Source organism: Equus przewalskii, chromosome 2 (assembly GCF_037783145.1).
Source record: "Equus przewalskii isolate Varuska chromosome 2, EquPr2, whole genome shotgun sequence".
NCBI classification, from domain to species: Eukaryota; Metazoa; Chordata; class Mammalia; order Perissodactyla; family Equidae; genus Equus; species Equus przewalskii.
In genome coordinates this window covers 94,366,854-94,387,067 of record NC_091832.1, presented here as the reverse complement: position 1 = coordinate 94,387,067, position 20,214 = coordinate 94,366,854, and positions in this window count along the sequence as shown.

Sequence of the window (20,214 nt, the reverse complement as noted above, 5' to 3'; positions counted from 1 at the left end):
TTTGGAAGAGAGGTTACCAAGGCCCTTATAGACACAGGGACCACTTATTCTGTCTTAAACCCCACCAGCCTCTCTTGTCCTCTCCCTCAGAGTTCTCAAACTATACAAATGATGGAGTTTCTAATCACCCTGTGATAGTCTTTAAGTCCCTTCTCATTTCATTCCAACTAGGGCCCATTCAAGGGTGTCATCCTTTCCTTTTAGTTTCTTCAGTTCCCATCCACCTACTAAGATGAGGTTTTCTTGAGGCATACCAGGTACACATTTCTTTCTCTCAAAAGGGGGAAATATTTTTAAATCTTGATCCCCCAAATGTAGGTCCTTAAGAAGATCCTAACATTTCAGTATCTATCCACATCCTTTCCCTAAGACCCATAATTCAGAACCTCTCCTAGACACTGTCCCTAAATCCTTTTGGTCAAAGAGTTCCATCAATATAGAGTGCATATACTCTGCACCACCCATCAAAATCCAAATAGATGGAAGGAAATCTCTACCTGCCATAAAACAATACCCTTGAATCCTGAGGCAATCCAGGGCATAAAACCCATAATTGAAGACAATTACAGAGGGATTGATTGTCCCTTGTGCTAGCCCATGTAATATTCCTATCCTCCTGTTTATTCAAAGATCCCATGGAATTGGATGGAGGTTTGTTCAGGACCTCAGGGCACTAAATAACATTGTTGTTCCCTGACATCCTCTGGTACCTAATCCACACCTCTGCTCTCAGCCATCCCTCCTAACAGCCAAACATTCACTGTCATAGACCTTTGTAGCACCTTCTTTAGCTTGCCTGTTGACCCTAGAGTCAGTTCCTATTACCGCCTATCTGGGAAAAACAACAATATACTTGGACTGTTATGCCACAGGGATATACTGAAAGCCCTACCTATTTTCTCAGATTTTGAAGGCTGACTTCTCAGACATTGGATTTTTCCCAAGGGTCCTCTTTATTACAATACATAGATGACCTCCTTCTTTGCTCCCCAACCAAGGAGGCATCTCTTGAAGATAGCCTTCATCTCTTAAAGAAACTGGCCCAAAGGGACATAAAGTACTAGGGAAAAGTTACAATTCAGTTTGCCTCAAGTTAAATATCCACGAAACCTCATTTCAACACAAGGGTTACTTCTTGACCCTGACAGGACTCAGGGAATCTTGTCTTTTTCATGCACAAAAGCCAAACGAAAACTACAAGAGTTCTTAGGACTAGCTGAATACTGCAGAAATTGGAACCTAACTTTTCAGTCTTAGCACAACCACTGCATTCTTTCCTTAAAATGGATCAACCTGAGACCATCACATGGACTAAAGAAGGCCAGAAAGCCCTTAACAAAATTAAAACCTCCTAGGTCCTCCAGCATTAGGACACCACAATTATGGTTTACCGTTTTTTATCTTCGTACATGAAAGTGAAGGAAATGTCCTTGGCATTTTAACCCAAGAACATGGAGACCAACATAGGCCTATTGGATATTATAGTCAGCAATTAGATCTAGTAGCCAAAGGCCTTGCATAAGATCCGTAGCTACAACAGCAAAATTACTAGAAAGCATGGAAGAAATAATCATGGGTTCTCCACTTCCTACATATATTCCCCCTTCAGTGGGAGCTCTCCTTAATTCCCATCATACTCAACATCTATCTTCTAGCTGACTAACATCCTACGAAATTCTCCTACTGTCACCATCACCTAATGTTACTGTTGTCCACTGTCACTCTCTAAACCCTGCCACTCTACTACCCCTGCCTTCTGACAAAATGCTTCATGACTGCATTTCTCTGGTGTACCACCTACTGGTTCCTAGACCAGACTTACAAGAAACCCCACTGGACAATGCAGATCTGATCTGGTTTACTGTTGGGTCTTATCTCAAAGATGAAATAGTCTCTGTCTTCCTAACAGAGACCATTGAGGCTGGACCATTACCAATAGCAACTTTGGCCCAATAGGCTGAACTAATAGCACTAACTAGAGCCTGCCTTTTGGCTGTAGGTAAAACTGCTAATATTTATACAGACCGCTGCTCTGCCTTTGGAATATCTCAAGATTTTGGCATGCTTTAGAAACAGGATTCCTCACCTCCTCAGGGAAAGAGATGAAAAACAGCACACATGTTTTGGAACTTTTAGGCACTATTCAAAAGCCTAAATCCTTAGCTATTATATAGATTCCTGGACATTTCATGGCAGATATGGAGGAAGCCAAAGGTAACTATGCGGCCGAGGCAGCTGCTAAACAGACAGCCCTCCAAAAGATAAAAAAGATCTTAGAACTCTCCTTGTCACCTCAACTCAAAGCAGTTACAGAAGAACTTAAAAATATCCTCTAGGAGGCCCCCAAATTAGCCTGTGAATGAGAGAAAAATCATTGAACTAAAGAAAGCTGCCAATTTAACACCAAAACCAACCTTTGGAGTGACCCTATTGACTGACCGGTCCTCTTTGATGGCCTCCAGGAACAAAGCCTTGATTATACACATGACTTGACCCATTAGAGTTCAGATAAAATGATACTTTGGGGAAATCAATAGTATTGGAAACCTTCACCTAAAGTAGCTTCTCATGTCTATAATAAATGTCAAATTTGTTCTAAACATAATTCTGGAAAATTTATCCATAGTTTTTGGGGGCATTTTTCTTTGGCATCTGGACTCTTGAGGTATGGCAGCTGGATTTTATCCAGTTGCCACCATCTCAAAGGTAAAAATAAGTTTTAGTAATGGTTTGTATGTTTCCCATGGGGTTGAAGCTTTCCCATGTGGTAGAGCTATGGCCTTAGCAGTAGAAAAGATATTGGTGGAAAAAATTATTCGAAATTGGGGAATACCCTGGGAACCTCCCAGTGACCAAGGGACCCATTTTACTGGACAAATATTACAATCTATTTGTCATGTTTGGCAAATAATGTAACATTTTCACTGTGCCTATCATCCTCAATGATCTGGGCTTGTGGAATGAACCAATGGTATTATAAAAACCTCATTGGCAAAGCTTATGGAATCTTTCCATCGGCCATAGCCAAAAGCTCTCTAATTAGTACTATTAAATCTCAGATCCACTCCTTTTGGGAAATACAAACTTTCACCTTTTTAAATTTTTACTGGGAGGCTGATGAGATTGGATCAAGGGTCCTATGAACCCAGTCTGCTCAAAGGTGACATAATGTCTTACTGTAAGGGCTTAATCCAAGCCCTCCAAAAAAATGAAAGACTGGTAGAATAATCTTTTCACAGCACACTCCTGGCAGATGAGGACATTGAACACTGTAGCTTGTAACCTGGAGGTATGGTTTATTGGAAAAGGCACTTCCATAAGGACTCTCTCCAGCCTTGCTGGAAGGGACCATATCAGATATTGCTAACCAATCTTGGTGCTGCAAGTTAAAAGGTATTGACTCACGGATTTATGTTTCTTGTTAAAAACAGCATCCACATCTACCACCCGTGACCAGACTTCTCCACCTGTTGGCGAGCTTAAGTTAAAGTTATCAATATATGCCCCAAAACAGCAATCACCTGGATGAGAAGCAGATGACATCTAATGTAGACTGTGAATCCCAAGACACAGACCAGGTCTGTATTTCTAATTTTATATCTCCCCCATCTAAACACTCGTAATGCACAAATCATATGCCTACTTTATCATTGCTACAATAATCATACTCCTGGGTGTACTAGCAATCCTAATACTCTTACATGATGCAGGTCACCTTCCTTGTGTTTTAGATTGTCTTTTAAATATTGTTTAACTATTGCCCTATTGTCCTTACCTACCTCAATGCTTCACTCTTTATTTTCACCTCCTCTACATTTCATATAAAATAGACTAAAACTTAATGATGAAGGCTTTAATTCTAGTAACTCTTTTATGATAACCATCTAAAATTATTTCATTAAATCACTAATTAGTTAGCAGCAAAATATCTGGGATCTGGATGAGAATTGCCTTAATGGTGTTTATTACCATAACTGAAGCCAGCCTTGCACTACCTTATCTCACTCTTTCATCCCCACTCTACAGAAACTCACTAAGAGTGCCAACCTCACCAATTGCTGGATATGCATGAGGGCAAACCACACGCATGATATTCCTGAACTGGTAGCATGGCCTCTATCCTTAGAAGGTTGGAGGAATCTAACAGGAAAAGATGTAGTGTTTGCCTACGGCATTTTTGAAACCACCCATTAGCTGTCCTCTGGAAAACAAGCCCCAGATATTACCTCACTTCATTGGGTACCTCCAGCTCACTGTGGTATCTCTATCACTCAGGTTTGGGTACTCACCCATAATCTTTCCTTCGTATTGAAAATATAAATGGCACTGAGAAAACTCTGGGTTATTTACCAGTTAATATTTGTAATTTCACCCTTCTCTGTGATTCCATTGACCATGAATTCATACCTCACTGGGGTTCAGAAAATCATTATGATTTTACATTCCTTGATGTGTTTCCTTGGTGAAGAGACTCCCAAATTAATGGAACTGGCAATTGGGAAGCTGACTTACTTCCCCTAATGGGCATACATTGGGATATAGATCAAAAGTAAGGAGAATGGTGGAAATTGTATAATAGCCTTAATGAGTCAATTGGCCCTCAACAAATTCAGCCAGTCAAAATCGATCTCATCTTCTGCTCCAAATTTATAGAAATCTTTGTTATTCCTATAACCATTCTCACAACATTACTAGTTCTGATTACCATGTCCTCTGTGGGAACAATTATGTTTCTGACCATGAGATTCCCTCTTTTGAACCTAACAAAAGGATCTGGACACACAGACCTACCTTTGCCATCTCTCCCAAAAACACTGGATACTTTTTTCTACGTGGCTCCAATATTTTTCCAATTCTCCCTATTTCCTGGAAGGGATGATGTAGAATAGTAGCACTCACCCCAGGTGCTGCCATTAGAAAAAAATCTTCCTTGCACTGCTCATATCCCAAATCTCAGCGCATTCCATATCAACTCAAGAGAGCTGAAAGAAACTATGACTTTCAAGGACTTCCTACATAGAACCCAATTGTGGGTAATATAGGATTGGTACATGTCTTTACTGGAGCATTATTTGCCATTTGTAGGGTAATTTGCCTTGAAAAGTCCATCAGTAACCTCTCCCTCGTGATGGCTTCAACCTTTAATGCCACTCAACAAGCTATTGCCTATCAGCAGAGCCAAATAGAGTCTGGCGGAGGTGATCCTTCAAAATCAAAGGGCTCTTGATATCCTAACTGCTCAACAAGGGCGTACTTGCACACTCCTAGAAGAAGAATGTTGCTTTTACATAAATGAGTCTGGTCACAAAAAACAAGAGCTAAAGATCATTAAAGACAATATAAATCTCCTCAATGACATAGGTCATACTACTGGCTTCCTAGACCACTTTGACCTTTTTGGTTGGTAACCCTTTGGGCCTGGACCTATTTTGAGATCCAAGGGTTGCAAGCCTTACTTATGATTATTGTTCTGATTTGTTCAGTCTTTGCTACCTTAAACTGATAATGATTTGCATTTCACAATGCTTTATGTCTGTCTTTACTGCTGGAGTGATGATTGCTCAGAGACTTGAGATGATAGACCAATCTTGCAACTCTGAGCAAACAAAGGATTTGATATTTTTTCCAGATAAAAACTATGCCAAAGACTCATTTCCTGACCACCTCCTTATTGTTCAGATGTGCAAAGCCTCTGACTGCTTTACTCTTACGCATGGTTGAGCATCTCAGTTTGGCCCCGATGTGGGACATGACTTCCCTGGAATGAGCCTTCCTGGCAATGAAGGAAATATCGGTGCCTATATATAAATATCAAATGGTTGACCTAAGATGCTTTCTGCCAAAAGATCTTGATTAAAAGGGGAAAATGTGGGCAGCAATAACAAAATGGGGTAACATAAGTCAGGGCTTCTAAAATGCAGCTGGGAAGACATTAAAGAAGTGGGACTTAAGCACGTACACCACGTTTCTACCCAGATGGAATGTGACTTTTGACCTGTGTCTTGCTCTTGTTATCTTGACCTTCCTTTAAGAAAAATGCTTACTTCTATAGAAAAATGCTTACTCCCATAATAAGAACTTTTTGCCTTAGAGATGGCCTTAGCAACCAATACCTTGTGGCCAAGGCATAACAGTTGTTGCTAGCACCAATCACGAATCTTGCAAAAAAAACCTGTGTGATTCATCTCTTTGTTTTTATAAACCCTTGCCTTCTTTGTCTTCTCTAGAGCACATTTTGGGTTTCTGCCTGAATCTGTGTCTCCCAAATTGCAACTCTAATTGCCCAAATAAATGTCTGCTATTTAAATTGTAGTGACTTTTTCCTTGATTGACACTACTGGAAGATAATTCTAAGCTTTCACTGTTTTTCATATAATAAAAATCACCTGATTGCCAGCAAGAGCACCTGCTCTGATCCTCCCTGATAAATTTTCAGTAACCCTCTTCAGGTGGCTATTTCTGGTCAGAAAATATATTCATGTCCCTTAATTCCTTTACTGTCTAAAATTCTAAAAAGACAATATATTTAGTAAGCTAAACTTCACGCATATTATGAAATGTATATTTCTTATGTTTAGCTGATACAATTGTCAACAATTCTGTATGTGTTGTAGCTAGAACTTATATTAGTACTCAGTTTTATGACTGTAGATATTTAATTTTTCCAGATATAATTTTAAATATGGTGACAATATAAATTAGATTTGTTTTAAATGTATTATTTCATCATGGATGCCACATAGAAAGTTACAGACTTTTATTATGGATGCCACATAAAAGATGGTGTTTCCAAATATCATTGAAAAACCTCCAAAGACAGTTTTGATATGAGAGATGCTACTATACTTTGTATCTATGTATTCAGAGTACTTTTGAGCTCCTATTTGGAATTGGAATTTCCAAATTGCTGTTGTTTGAAAGTAATGAAGCAAGCCCGGTTAACTGTTCTGATAATGACACAAGGTTTCAACAGTCAGTCCCAGTCATTTTAGACTTGGTAGATGGATCTTAATATAATTCCAGAAGAATGAATGCTTCTTAATATCAGAACACAGGCTATCAAACTTATCAATATTTTACAAATTATAAAATTTAAAAGGGTTCTGTGCAATTTCTAAGGTCTGAAGTGTCCAGTTACCTGTGGGAATGGAGATTATGTCTATAGTTTTCTATGTTTGACTATCATTTTCATCAACTGAGAATATTATTTGAGTAACAAGGAATACAAAGAATTAGTAAGGTAGTTTTTAGTTTATAACTAAAGCATAAAACTAAAAACAAACAGAACAGCAGAAAATTCCTGAACACACAGAAGATCATAAATATAAGTAGCAATCACACATATACCCAGCACACATGTATTTAAAATACTAGTAGAGAAATCTCTGTTCAGTGTAGTTTTCAAAGTTGGGCTCCACCCAACTGTAGTAAATGCAGGAGAGCCACTGAGAGGTCAATTAAAGTTGAATAACTAAGTCCCAGCCCAGCATTTTGAAGGAATCAGGGTTACAGTTCGCTACATATTAAAAGCAGTTCATTAAACAATTTAGAGTAATGGCTTAGAGTTCTGTTGGTAGCTATTAGTATTACTGACTGTGAAGCAGCTGCTTGATTTAATTGGAAAACACTTGTTCTTTTCATTTACAAGCAAAATTAGCGCCTACACTCTTGCCAATAAATTAGACATTGTACCTCTCCTGAAATGAGAACCCCTAACTACTGATTGTAATTAGAGCGGATAACCCATCACACTTGCCTAAGGCCTCTCGTTCCTGTGCTTATCGCCGCCTTAGAAAATACAAGAAACTGATGCATCTTTGATATAGCAAGTCTTTTGTAAATGCCACACTTTGTTTACTAAACATCAGATGGAGTAATGCACCCAAATCTCTTAGTTGTTGTATATATCCAAGGGATTTCTACCATGTGTAAAAGTGGAAATATGCAATATAATATAATTTAGTGGAAGTTTGCTACAGAATTGGTTTTACACATGTATAGGGCATAGTTTTATTTACATGGCTGCCTTAAACCTGTAAGAACACAACTTTTGTTAATAGTGTACTTATATTCTTTTACAAACCAAGATAAGAATAGCTGTGTCTTGTTTAGGAACAAATTAATAGATTGAGGTTTTTGAAATTTTTTGCTAGCAGTCTTCCTAACCTCCTTTCCCCACTCCACCACACCCCAGCCCCACATACACACCCCCACACACATTTGGCAGAAAAATTTAACCTGAGATATACTTAGAATGATACAACCACAATTAGAACACATTTTTAAATAGCAAATTACCAGATTGTTCTCAATCTATATAGAATTTATTTTCGGGTCTTCCTTACCAACCCTGGCCTATGCCCAGCACCTGGAATTTGACTTCTCTCAGACCATCACATGGGAGGAGGTAGGCATTGAGTCAATCTCATCAGATGTTGAGCTGGGCTGGGTTTTGTTGTTACTCGGGTCACCTATAGTTTACTTGTGAGGTAATTATTATAGGATCCTGGGCTTAGGACTATTTCCTGCCCCTGCCCCAAAGGCAGAGCTGGTGTTATTGTTCCTTTTGTTTCTGCTTTTGTCCGATGAGAGGAGTATCCAGTCCAGGCTGAGGCCATGTGCCTTTCCCACAGCTGTAGCCAATTGCTCCTGCAAACCTGCACCACTGAGGCAGGCTCTCTGATCACCTGCTCTTCCCCTGTCTTTTTCGGCAATACCAGATGGGCATCCATGAAAAAGAATCTGCCAATAACCCTTTTGCCTAGTGCTCTCAGGGGTCCCATACTGACACATTGTCCCACACTTGGCCTCTAACAGTTTGTTTAAGTTTTGGCTGATTTCTTCTTGCCTGCCTATATGGGGACTTACACCAAATCACGCTTTGTATCAGGGAACCAGTTTCTACAAGAAAGTTTCTGTTTCTTCCTGGAATTCAGGCAACTGCTTGCCATGGGACCTCAGCTTTATGATGGTTTCAAGAAAAGTATTGACATTATATGTCATCCTTCTCTTTTTTTGTTTTAAAGTGGGAAATGATATTCTTTCCAATTTTCTACATCCTAGACAGAAACTGCCTATGCCTTTTGATCATTTGATCTTCTTTTCCTCCCATTTGAAAGGCTGTTGAGATAAATTAGGATTTTATCTGTAATTCCTATTAAAGTGACTCGATCTGTTTATAAATAAATAAAGTACTCAATAGCCTCATGGCAATTTTAATACTTATAACAATTTGAGCACTGGCTTTATATACAATAGAGAATTTAAACAATATCTAAGAAGAATTATGTGGAAGAATTAAGAATTATATAGAAAATTTATTTTCTATACATGTTGTTTTGCATGGAAACATAACACAAATCAGAAGAATCACAAATATCACATTCCATTTACTTGAAAAAGAAAGGAAAAAATAATGCAGACTGTTGACATTGTAATTTTTACTTTATAATAATTTCACAAAACTTTCTGTCATTTCAAATGGTATGGCTTAGCTGAAATATTGACATTTTCTTCTGCTGTTACAAAATAGCCAAGTTCATACAATGGGGACTAATATTTTTCACTTTTGATGTAAGAATCTACCACAACACGTCTGATACAATATTTTGCTTAAGACTATTCCTCCTATGAACTATTTTATGTGTTGAATCAACTCAAGACTATTATATGGCCCCATATTATCTAATCATTCTTTTTCCTCACAATTCCTCTCTATATATTCACAATTTTACTCAAAATATTTTTTCTCTGAAACCCAACTATATCCTTATTTCTGTTTTGTATCTTTGTTACATGTTATTTATTCTCTCCTTCACCTTTCATTATTCTTTTTCTCTTTATTTTTCCTAATATTTTCTTTCAGGATTTATCTAAACTATCACCTATTTCATGAATCTTTCCCTGATTATTCCATTCCATATTCTTCTCTGTTCCCTTAGCTGGAGAAGCACTTTGTTATTCTGTAGCTCACAGTTTCTAATGAGTGATCTAATTTGGCATATTGTTCTCCAGCTGTTGGGGTGTTAGTCTTGTCTCCTCGTATGGAATGTGTGGTTCCTGGAGAGCAGGTAATGTACACATTTTCATTTAGCAATATAATTCCCTTAAAAACTGGTATGGTACTCAGCACCATTTATTACCCAATACTTAATTGACAATCACTGGTTAATTATGTAGTGAAATTATGTAAATATTGCGATTGATTGTGCCATGAAAAATATCCAAGCCTGTACACAGGATAAGTTCAGTCACTGTAAAGATCAAAGTCAATTCAATAAAAAAGAAATCTAATTTGTAACAGTGTTCTTATAGGACTCATATCATGTTCTGAATCATTACATGCTTATCATTTTCAATCACTGACTTAGTGACATTCATATAATCATCATTTGTGGATAGGAAAACCAACGTCATCACTACCGTCTCTACATATTTCCATTCTTCAGCTCACTGAACTTTGAACTGTGCATTAGAACCAAAGTTCAACTATCGAATGCTCCAGAGGCCGATGGAAAATTATAAGGCATTAAAATAACTAAGTAAACTCAGTTAATTTTGATGAGTCTCATTGTTTATTGAGCTGATTACAGAAATTACATTTAAGACACCCTTTGATATGCACTTGAATACCAAATCAAAAGTTATTTTCTCCAAAATTTTGCTTAATAATTATTAACACATTTCTATATAGATATTTTGAATATTTACTTCATTAATTTTGTTTGCTTATTTTTTTTCTTTTTATTTGTTTATTTATTTATTTTTTGAGGAAGATTAGCTCTGGGCTAACTGCTGCCAGTCCTCCTCTTTTTGCTGAGGAAGACTGGCCCTGAGCTAACATCCATGCCCAACTTTCTCTACTTTATATGTGGGATGCCTACCACAGCATGGTGTGCCAAGCGGTGCCATGTCCACACCCAGGATCTGAAGTGGGGAACGCCGGGCCACTGAAACAGAATGTATGCACTTAACAGCTGCACCACTGGGCCAGCCCCTTTCTTTTTATTTTTAATAACCTTTTTATTATAGTACAGTTTTAGACTTTAGATGTTTTGAAAATAGTATAGTCACCATATATCGTAAACCCAGTTTGCTTATTTTAACATCTCACATAAGCGTGAAGCTTTTTTTTAGTGACATCTATTATGCCACAAAACTAGATTCTAATACAAGTTTCTGTGAATGGAAATGGTTGAGATTTTTGAAGTATGAATTTGTCTTTATATGAATATAGTCTTTGCACTAACATATACAAAATTGAGACTGTGGCAAACTAAATAATGATAGACTTAGTGCATATTCTATAATGGTAGAGTTAGATGCATTTATACAAAAATGTCCAAATCACATAGGCACTTATATGGTCAGATGGTATCCTTGCCTTAACATTTTCTTCAAGTTTTAAGTTGTTACCTCAGTATATATTTTTATGAAGCTCATTTGTAATTGAGAAAGAGATGGGGATAGAGAAAGGAGAGGGAGAAAGGGGAAGAGGGAGAAAAGGATGGAGAGGAAGAGGCAGAAAGAGAGGTAGGGGGAGAGAGGGTGAGGGGAGACAGAAAGGGAGAGAGAACAGGGAGAGAGAAGGAGGAAGACAGAGGAAGGAAGGAGAAAAAAGGGGCAGGAAGAGGGAGGGAGTTATGGAGGAAGCATCAGAGACACAGTGTTGCTGGCTTTGAAGAGGGAAGAAGAAAGGCGTGAGCCAGGGTATTCAGGAGGCCTCTAGAGACGGAAAAGTGCACAGAAACGGATCCTCCCCTACAGCCTCCGGAAGAAAACACAGTCCTGACTTTAATTTTAGTTCAGTGAAATGCGTGTCAGACCTCTGACCTGCAAACAATAAGATAATAAATTTGTGTCCTGTTAAGCTTCTAAGTTTATAGTGATGTGTTATGGATGCGTTAGAAAACTAACATGTTTCCTCATTTAATAGACTACCTCTCATCATCCAAAGTTGAAGTGGACAAGAAAGTCAAGTAAAGTTCAAGAAAGATCCTATTTGACTGCTATTGTCAACCTGGTTTGGCATTGGAGTGTTGTTGGGATTCATTTCATAGATTCATGAGAAAATAACCTCTCCATCACAGGAGAGCGCGCTCACTGTGCCATTCATATGGGTGAATGCTTTTCCCTGGCCTGGTCATATGGGTTTCTTTAGATATGAAGTACTTCCCTTCCATCTTTTATCTCCTGCAGTTTCCTCATTGCTTTTGACAATCTCGAACCTAATGTGAGGTAATTGTAGGCCATTTCTTAATCATGTAGCACACAGCAATCCCTATGCCCTTGCTTATGAGAGAGTATGGAACTCACAGTAACTTGATAGTTTGCCCAAAAAATCATCATTTGATCTCCTACTCAAGCGCTCTGTATTCTCCATGTATCCTTCTTTGCAAGTGGTCAGTTTGGATTATGGGGGAAATTATCTATTGTTTTGAGATGAAGTCTAAGGTTGAAATATACCAGTTAGGGATTCTTTGGGTTACAAAACAGACTACTTACCATTGTAGTTATTAAAAGCATTTAACTGTTTTACATAGTTAGAGATCAGAGATAGGAAATGTCATATGTGACACAGTGCCATGTTATTAAGAACCTAGTTCTCTTAATTATTTCGCTCTACTGTATATGTTGCTTTTGTTTTACCTTTTGGATTGCCCATCTCAAGGATAAGCAACATATCTTCAGAAAATAAGCAGGAAGATGAGGTAAAAAGGCTTGGAAATTGAATATTTTTATGTACCTGCTGCTGTTGCTAGGAAACTGAATATACCCCAGAAACCATTTTTTTGTCCCATGAGACTTCCTCTTGGGACTCAATGACAATAACTATGCTATATGACCACTTTATCAGACAATGAATGGATATTCTAAACTTTTGAGAGGGAGCTAAAGTCTATGCCTATAGAATAGTGAGTTTTGTAGTGAATACTAAGGAATGAAAATATAAAGGAAGAGTAATTTCAGTGAACAATTATCTCTCATCATTAAATTATTTAAAAGGTATAAAATATTATTTTTCAAAATGTGTGATATATGGATTAGATAGACCGTGCACTCCATAAGGAAGAGTTCCCAAATAAGATCAGGACAAAGAAATTACATGTTCCTATTTTTAAGATACTATAAAAAGCTAAGACCAGAATTCATTATTCATGGATTTTTACATATTCAAAACACTGTCATTGTTTCGTGATGAATAGAGTAACAGTTATACCATCAAGGACAGATAGAAAATGCCTTTTCTCCAAATTAGCTTTTATCAAGTTGACTATAGCTCCAAGACATACATTAGTTTAGGAGGAGATGATTTATATAGATTCCAATAATAGTCTCACTGTCCTGGATACCAATCAATAGAGACTTCTTATATTATTCACTTGACTTTGTCATTTATGCTGACATACAGACAAAGATCATTGTACAAGATTATAAAGAGACAAAGTCTGGGCATGTTAAAATAGTGCTTTTAAAAAGAACTTTGAACTTTAGCAAAGTATATTTTAATGACCTGATAGAATCTACTAACAATATTTTAAATAACAACAAGACATCTGTCTTCTTTACCTTTCAATTTCTTCTGGATTTTTGTAGAAATAATAATGAAAATATACTTCTCGTATATTTAACATCAAAACAAAAAGATTGGGGCCGGCCTGGAGGCGCAGTGGTTATTAAGTTCGCACATTCTGCTTCTTGGCAGCCTGAGGTTCGCCGGTTCGGATGCTGGGTGCAGACATGGCACCGCTTGGCAAAAGCCATGCTGTGGTAAGCGTCCCGTGTATAAAGTAGAGGAAGATGGGCATGGATGTTAGCTCAGGGCCAGTCTTCCTCAGAAAAAAGAGGAGGATTGGCAGTAGTTAGCTCAGGGCTAATCTTCCTCAAAAAAAAAAAACAAAAAAAGATTATGCCCCCTAAATTAGTTCGATATATTTTTTAGGTGGAGTGAGTAGTACAGTGGTTAAAGAAGAAAGGGACAAATTGAAGAGACTGTGAAATTACACTTGTGGCTATTAAAATACATCATGTTTTCTTGTATTAGCTTGTTCTCACTCTTACTCAATCAGCTTTCTTCAGACAAATCTCTTAAGAGAGATCTTTGTACTTTAAGAAGTCAACAAGAATCATTCTTAATATAAAAAAAATACTGTTAATCAATTTGTGAGCTTATTCCATATGGAGGTAGAGTAGGAAAGAGTGTGGAAAAGAATCCATGTATATATTTTAGTTATTATATCCATATATATCCATATATATAATCTATATATATGTCACTGCTGTTATTTCATAAAATAAGTTAAATTTTAGAATATTTTTATCTGAGATCCAAAATATCCCAAGCTCCTCTGTATATTTTCAGGTTTATTTATGAAAAAAATATCTAAAATAATGACTATTTCAAAGATCCTATTCATCAAAGTAATAATTTCACGTAAATGATGCAAATTTCATGAACGTAAAAGAATATAAAAAATCATTTTCATAAAAAGCAATACAACAGAGATAAAATAAATAAAGAAACAAAATAGCCAACATCCTCTGTGTGGGGAAGTATAGAACATTGGAAAATTATTTCATAAAGCAACTTCCACAGCTCTTGGGAAATATAAATTAGTGGAAAAAAAAAAAGTATATACACCCTGTGGCAGTGGGATAGAGTCACCATAAACTCATGCCTTAACCCAAAAATAACTACAAAAGATAGCCTAATGAAATATTCAAGTCCAGGTTAGCAAATGACTGGGCATTTTTACTACAGTAGATTCACCTTTGTCCTATTACAGTTGAAAACTTAAAATTGCTTGACAACACCATCAGTATATCCGGAAGGAAAATGAGTATGATACTAAATCGGCTACAAAAGAATGCCCAGAATCACTGAGAAATCTCTTTCTCCCTCTTCCCCATTTTTGTTATAAAGTACTTCTCCTTTTTCAAACAGAGTGGGAATCCTAGAAGTAAATAAAGAAGGAAGTAACGCTGACCCCTAATTCCACCACTCAGGGATAACTTATATTTCAGAATACATATTCAAGATTGTTCTCTCTTTCTCTTTCACACAGACATACTTTTATGATTTCACAGATTGCTTAAAAATATTTTTGGTGCTTATGCAGAGACGCTGGCTTGTTTCTGGAGATAATGACATTGATAGACCCCATTTTAAATCAGTGGATAAATATCTCATATTCCATAATCTTAAATATATTCCTGGCAAAACTATTTTACTTCCTGGCATGTTCACTTTCCCACTGTCCCAAATGACTGTTGCACATCTCTTTTCTACTTTCGATACCCCAATGTAAATTACATTCTCCTCACTCTTAGCAGATGCTTTTGTTTGGTAATTAACTGAGAAAATATAAGCAAGCATTCAATAATCACCTAATCGTCTATCCTTCCACCACCAAATCTGTCAGCAAGTCAGCATCCATATAAGGGGGCAGGGTGTACATGAGACATCTTTGTACCTTCCTCTTAATTTTTTTGTAAACCTAAAACTGCTCTAAAAAGAGTCTTTAAAAACAAACCAAAACGGGCCAGCCCAGTGGCATAGTGGTTAAGTTCACATACTCCACCTCGGCAGCCTGGGGTTTACAGGTTCGGATCAGGGCACAGACCTTCACACCACTCCTCAAGCCACACTGTGGAGGCGTCCCACATACAAAATGGAGGAAGATTGGCAACAGATATTAGCTCAGGGCCAACCTTCCTCACCAAAAATAAATTATAAATAAAATAAAAATCAGAAGTCTGTGTAAAGACAGATTTTGGTTGAATAATAGGTGGCTATATTCTTTTACCTTTTCCCCTATTTCTTCTTATGGTTTTAAGGATTCATTGCTGATATTTACATTCTCTGTAACCTTAGGGAAGAGGCATGCAGAACATGTGTACTGAGAATTTTATAAGTACAAAGTCAAACTTCACCTTCTGTTTCACCCTCAGACACAATACACAGCCAATGGGATGCACACAAGATGCCATTCACCCAACAATAGGGAGCTTTGCATTCATTCTCTCTTAATGGTATGTTCATTGCTTTTCTTTATCAGTACTATTCTTCGCACTCTCCTGTGATACTCATGTTAATACAAACCTTGTTGAAGCTACCACTTTTTAATTTCACCCTACATTATGTTCTGAATATGATCCCATCTCAATACTCTGTATTTCCTCTCCTGTAAATCCTACAAATAAAGGTCTATGAAGAGCAGGTGAGAAATTCCTCAAACCTGCATCTGGATGTCTATTTGCTACCCCTGATCTTTGGGATTATAAACTCCAGCCTCCAAGAAGTGGTGCCTGAAAACCAGGACCAGTACCAGGGAAACTGCCTCCTAAATGGACTGTGACACTTTATAAACCAACCAGAGGATGTCATTTCAGTGCTCAATTTTCTCCATCCATGAAATAAAAATAAAAAGTTTATTAGAAAATGTGGCTACGGAAAAGAGACTCTTAGAATTTTACTCTCAAACTGGATCTTTCATTAATCAGATTGAGACAAGAGCTGATTGTCAGTGACATGGTGAAAACCAGCATGCTGTAGCATCAGCTGCAGTGGACTGGAAGGAGCCACAGGTGGAAAGGGAAGCATTGGCTTTTGCAGAAGCTCTAGAACTTGAATGGAATGAGGGGAATGTTTAGGATTGTGTAGATCTGACTAAGAAGTCTTGAACAGAGAATGACAAGCTCAAGTTAGTCAACTCTCCTGTACAGCATGTTTTGAAAGCTGAAGGGCTTGTGTGGCAGCTGTAACATAAAGATATGTTCATCACCTACAACTGTACAGCAGACTGTTGAAAATCAGGCACAAAAACTTATAAAGAGTGGCAAATTAAACAGGATTTTCCACCTGAAGTGCCCTCTTAGGATAAAGTAAGAGTTCTGACAGACACTTAAAACCAGAATGAGATTATCTGGGTGATTATATGTTAAGATTGGTATCTAAATTTCAATTTGTAGATTACCACCAGATGAAAGTACAATTGGATAGCTACCTATTTGTAATAATGAAGACATACATGATGATGGTGGTGATGGTGGCTGACGGTGGTAGAGGTTATGGAGAAAGGCTAACATTTATTGAAAAACTGATATGTGCCAGAATTGTTCCAATCTCCATGCAGTAGTGTCACTATAGTGACCATTTCATGGATAGAAACTAAAAGAGCCATTAAACCTTTTGCCCTAAACTAAAAACTTAGAAATTTTGGAGCCAAGACTTCAGCCTAGGTACTTTGACTCCACTGAACCATATAAGAAAAAAATGCTTTGTGTAATGTAAATGAACTCGGACTTTGCCTTAAGAACTGTTGAAGCCTTCAAATATTTGCAACAGCTTTGATTTAGGAGTTTGGAATTTATTTTAGTATTCAGAAAGAGAGAAGATATTGTCCTGCTTTAGAATATTTATGTGAAGATAGAAATAGACATATTGCAGGGAGGCTTACAAGACACAAATTATAGTTCTTGAACAGTGATTAGATAAAGAAAGAAATGTAATTAGGTGTAATATTCATGGTATTTAAAAACCAGCACAGAATCAGTACCAATCAATCAGATTGGATGTCAGATCAATCAGAACAGACACTAGCAGCTTTACAGTACTAGTGTGTCCTGGCTCATTATCAGCTCTGGGTCAACGAGAGAGGCAGAAATTGTGTAGTTCATGTTTCTCACTTCAGTGAATGAGTGGATGGTCATCCTGGTCTTTGTGACTAGGACAGTCTTTGGTACTGAATTATAACATGCACTAATTTCCTTCACAAAGCAGTTTTCTGTTACTTTCTTATAGATTTATTGTGAAGATCAAACTAAATACTACATTTTTGTTGTCAATTGTCCAGAAAAAAGTGGATCATAAATATTATTTGAATAGCTTTGATTTTGTGCAGGAAATGTATATTTAAAATAATGTTCTTTTAAATTTTTTATTGATTAGATTCTGAAATATATATATATATATATATACCAGGGAATATACACATAAGAGAAATGTATTTTGAACAAAAGTGTCTGTTAATAATATCAATATACATTATATTAGATATGAGACATAACTTCAATGCCCAATTATTATAGGATATTTTAACAAATTATCACAAATTAATATGATGCTGTACACAAACCCCTGTTGCCAGAATTATAAAATATATGCACCCACACCAAAAAAGGTGCACATTCATTTTGCAGATATCAGTGTGTATGTTACTTATATTACAGGTGGTCTTGCTCCAGCCACTTCTCTTTAATAAATTATCTAAGGTAGATATTTCACATGGGACCATGAAAGAGCAATAGAAATAGAAGGAAAATTGATATTGTACAACTTCCCAGGTCTTTGACTTCAAATGTTGGGATAATAAATTGATAAAACTTATTTCAGGATAGTTTGTCAACAACAAATTTAAATGTACATACATATATATTCAGATATGTGCTCAAGGAAGCACATCAACAGATGCTCATTACATCATGATTTTTAATAGTACAAAATATTAAAACCAACTTAGGTATACATAGGTAGACAACAGATGTATGAGTTTTGTATCCCTGTGCCAATATGCAATAAAAGCCAAAGCAGCAGTTGAAATGAGTGAGTTAAATATAATTGCAGACCTGCAGAGGTGTCTACAATATATTAAGTGACAAAAGGAACTTTTTAGTATTATATAGTATGAATGATTCCTTTGGTGAAGCTGAGAAATGAATTCTATTCTTAGGACTCCAAAGCTGCTCTGTGCTCCAGTATACTCTAATGCCTTCCAGCCATACTAGCAAAAATTAGCATAAATATTGCCCCTGTGCCTTAGATTCCCCTGACACAAAGAACCTCTCATTAATTTCAGATTGGGGCATGGGTGCCTGGCAATATAGATCATCCTTAATTTGAGTTAAGTCTCTGCTCGATCCCCCAGAGAATAAAGTAAAGCAATGAACTTATTTGTTTACCCTGGCAAATGCATTCATAAGCACTTATAAGGGAATACTTATAATGCAATTAAGAAAACTCTAATCACAGGAAGACAGCATCACTAAACACTATACCTATAATGGAATATTATGATTGTCTTTTAAATATGTGGGAAAATAGAGAAGGAAGGAGAGAAGGAGAAATGAATGAAGGGAGAAAAAAGATGAGGAGTGAGGGTTAATTACATTTTTCAGTCTTCCATTTATGATGCTCACATACCATTTGTAATCTATGCCCCGCTCATGCTGCTTTTAAGCATGTCATAAACAAATGAACTGAACTGCTTGATTTTCTCTTCACATGCTCGCAAATTTCTGTTTCCATGACTTTGCTCATTCTATACCTTCTACAAAAATGTCCTCTCCCACATCTTTGTACTTCTAAATCTTACCTGACTTTAAAGCAACTCATCATGACCACTCATTTCACAAGGTCTTTCTTGAAAAATCTCCATCCCAGCCAAACTCTCACTGGAATGACATCTGAAAATTACACAATCATATTTTTACCTGAAACTTTTAGTAACACGTAACATGTCCTACCGGTGATAGTAAATATTTTGTTTTCTTATTTTGCCTCTAAATAAATAACATCCCCCAAGTTTCATTATGAAGATATTAAATTTTTTCTTGGATTATATTTTTTGCCTTTAAAAGTTTATTTATGAAGTATTCTTGCCTTTTCTTTAGAGTTTTAATAAGCCATCCAAAACTTCATGTTTTCCCTTAGGTCCTTTGAAGTTTACAGAGCTATAAGTAAAGTTTGATTAGTTGCTTATTGAAACAATGGCTTTATAGTATCATATACATATTAGATTAAAATAAATTCTATTTTGTTATCAGTACCATCATCACTGCTTAAAATGTTTCCACACAAAATTTTAATTTGATCTCATTTATGCTATAAATGTCATAAATCTATGCAAGCTGCTCGCTGAAATGCTGCCTTTAGGAATCCTAAAGGTTTAATATAGGCACAAATCAAAGTTAGCCTGTACATTATTACAGAAAATGGGTTCTGAAGCTGCCTTTGAACACAAAAGAGTTTGGCCTAATTAATATATAATATCATTTAATATAATGTGAAACATATTACATGTTAATATATGTGTGTATAATTACTTAGAAAATAAACTGAGGTGACTGATATTTTCATTTCATGTATTTACTTTTGGCGTGTATAGACATAGAATTACTTTTCCTTAGGTGCTATAGATAAGACACTCAGACAAA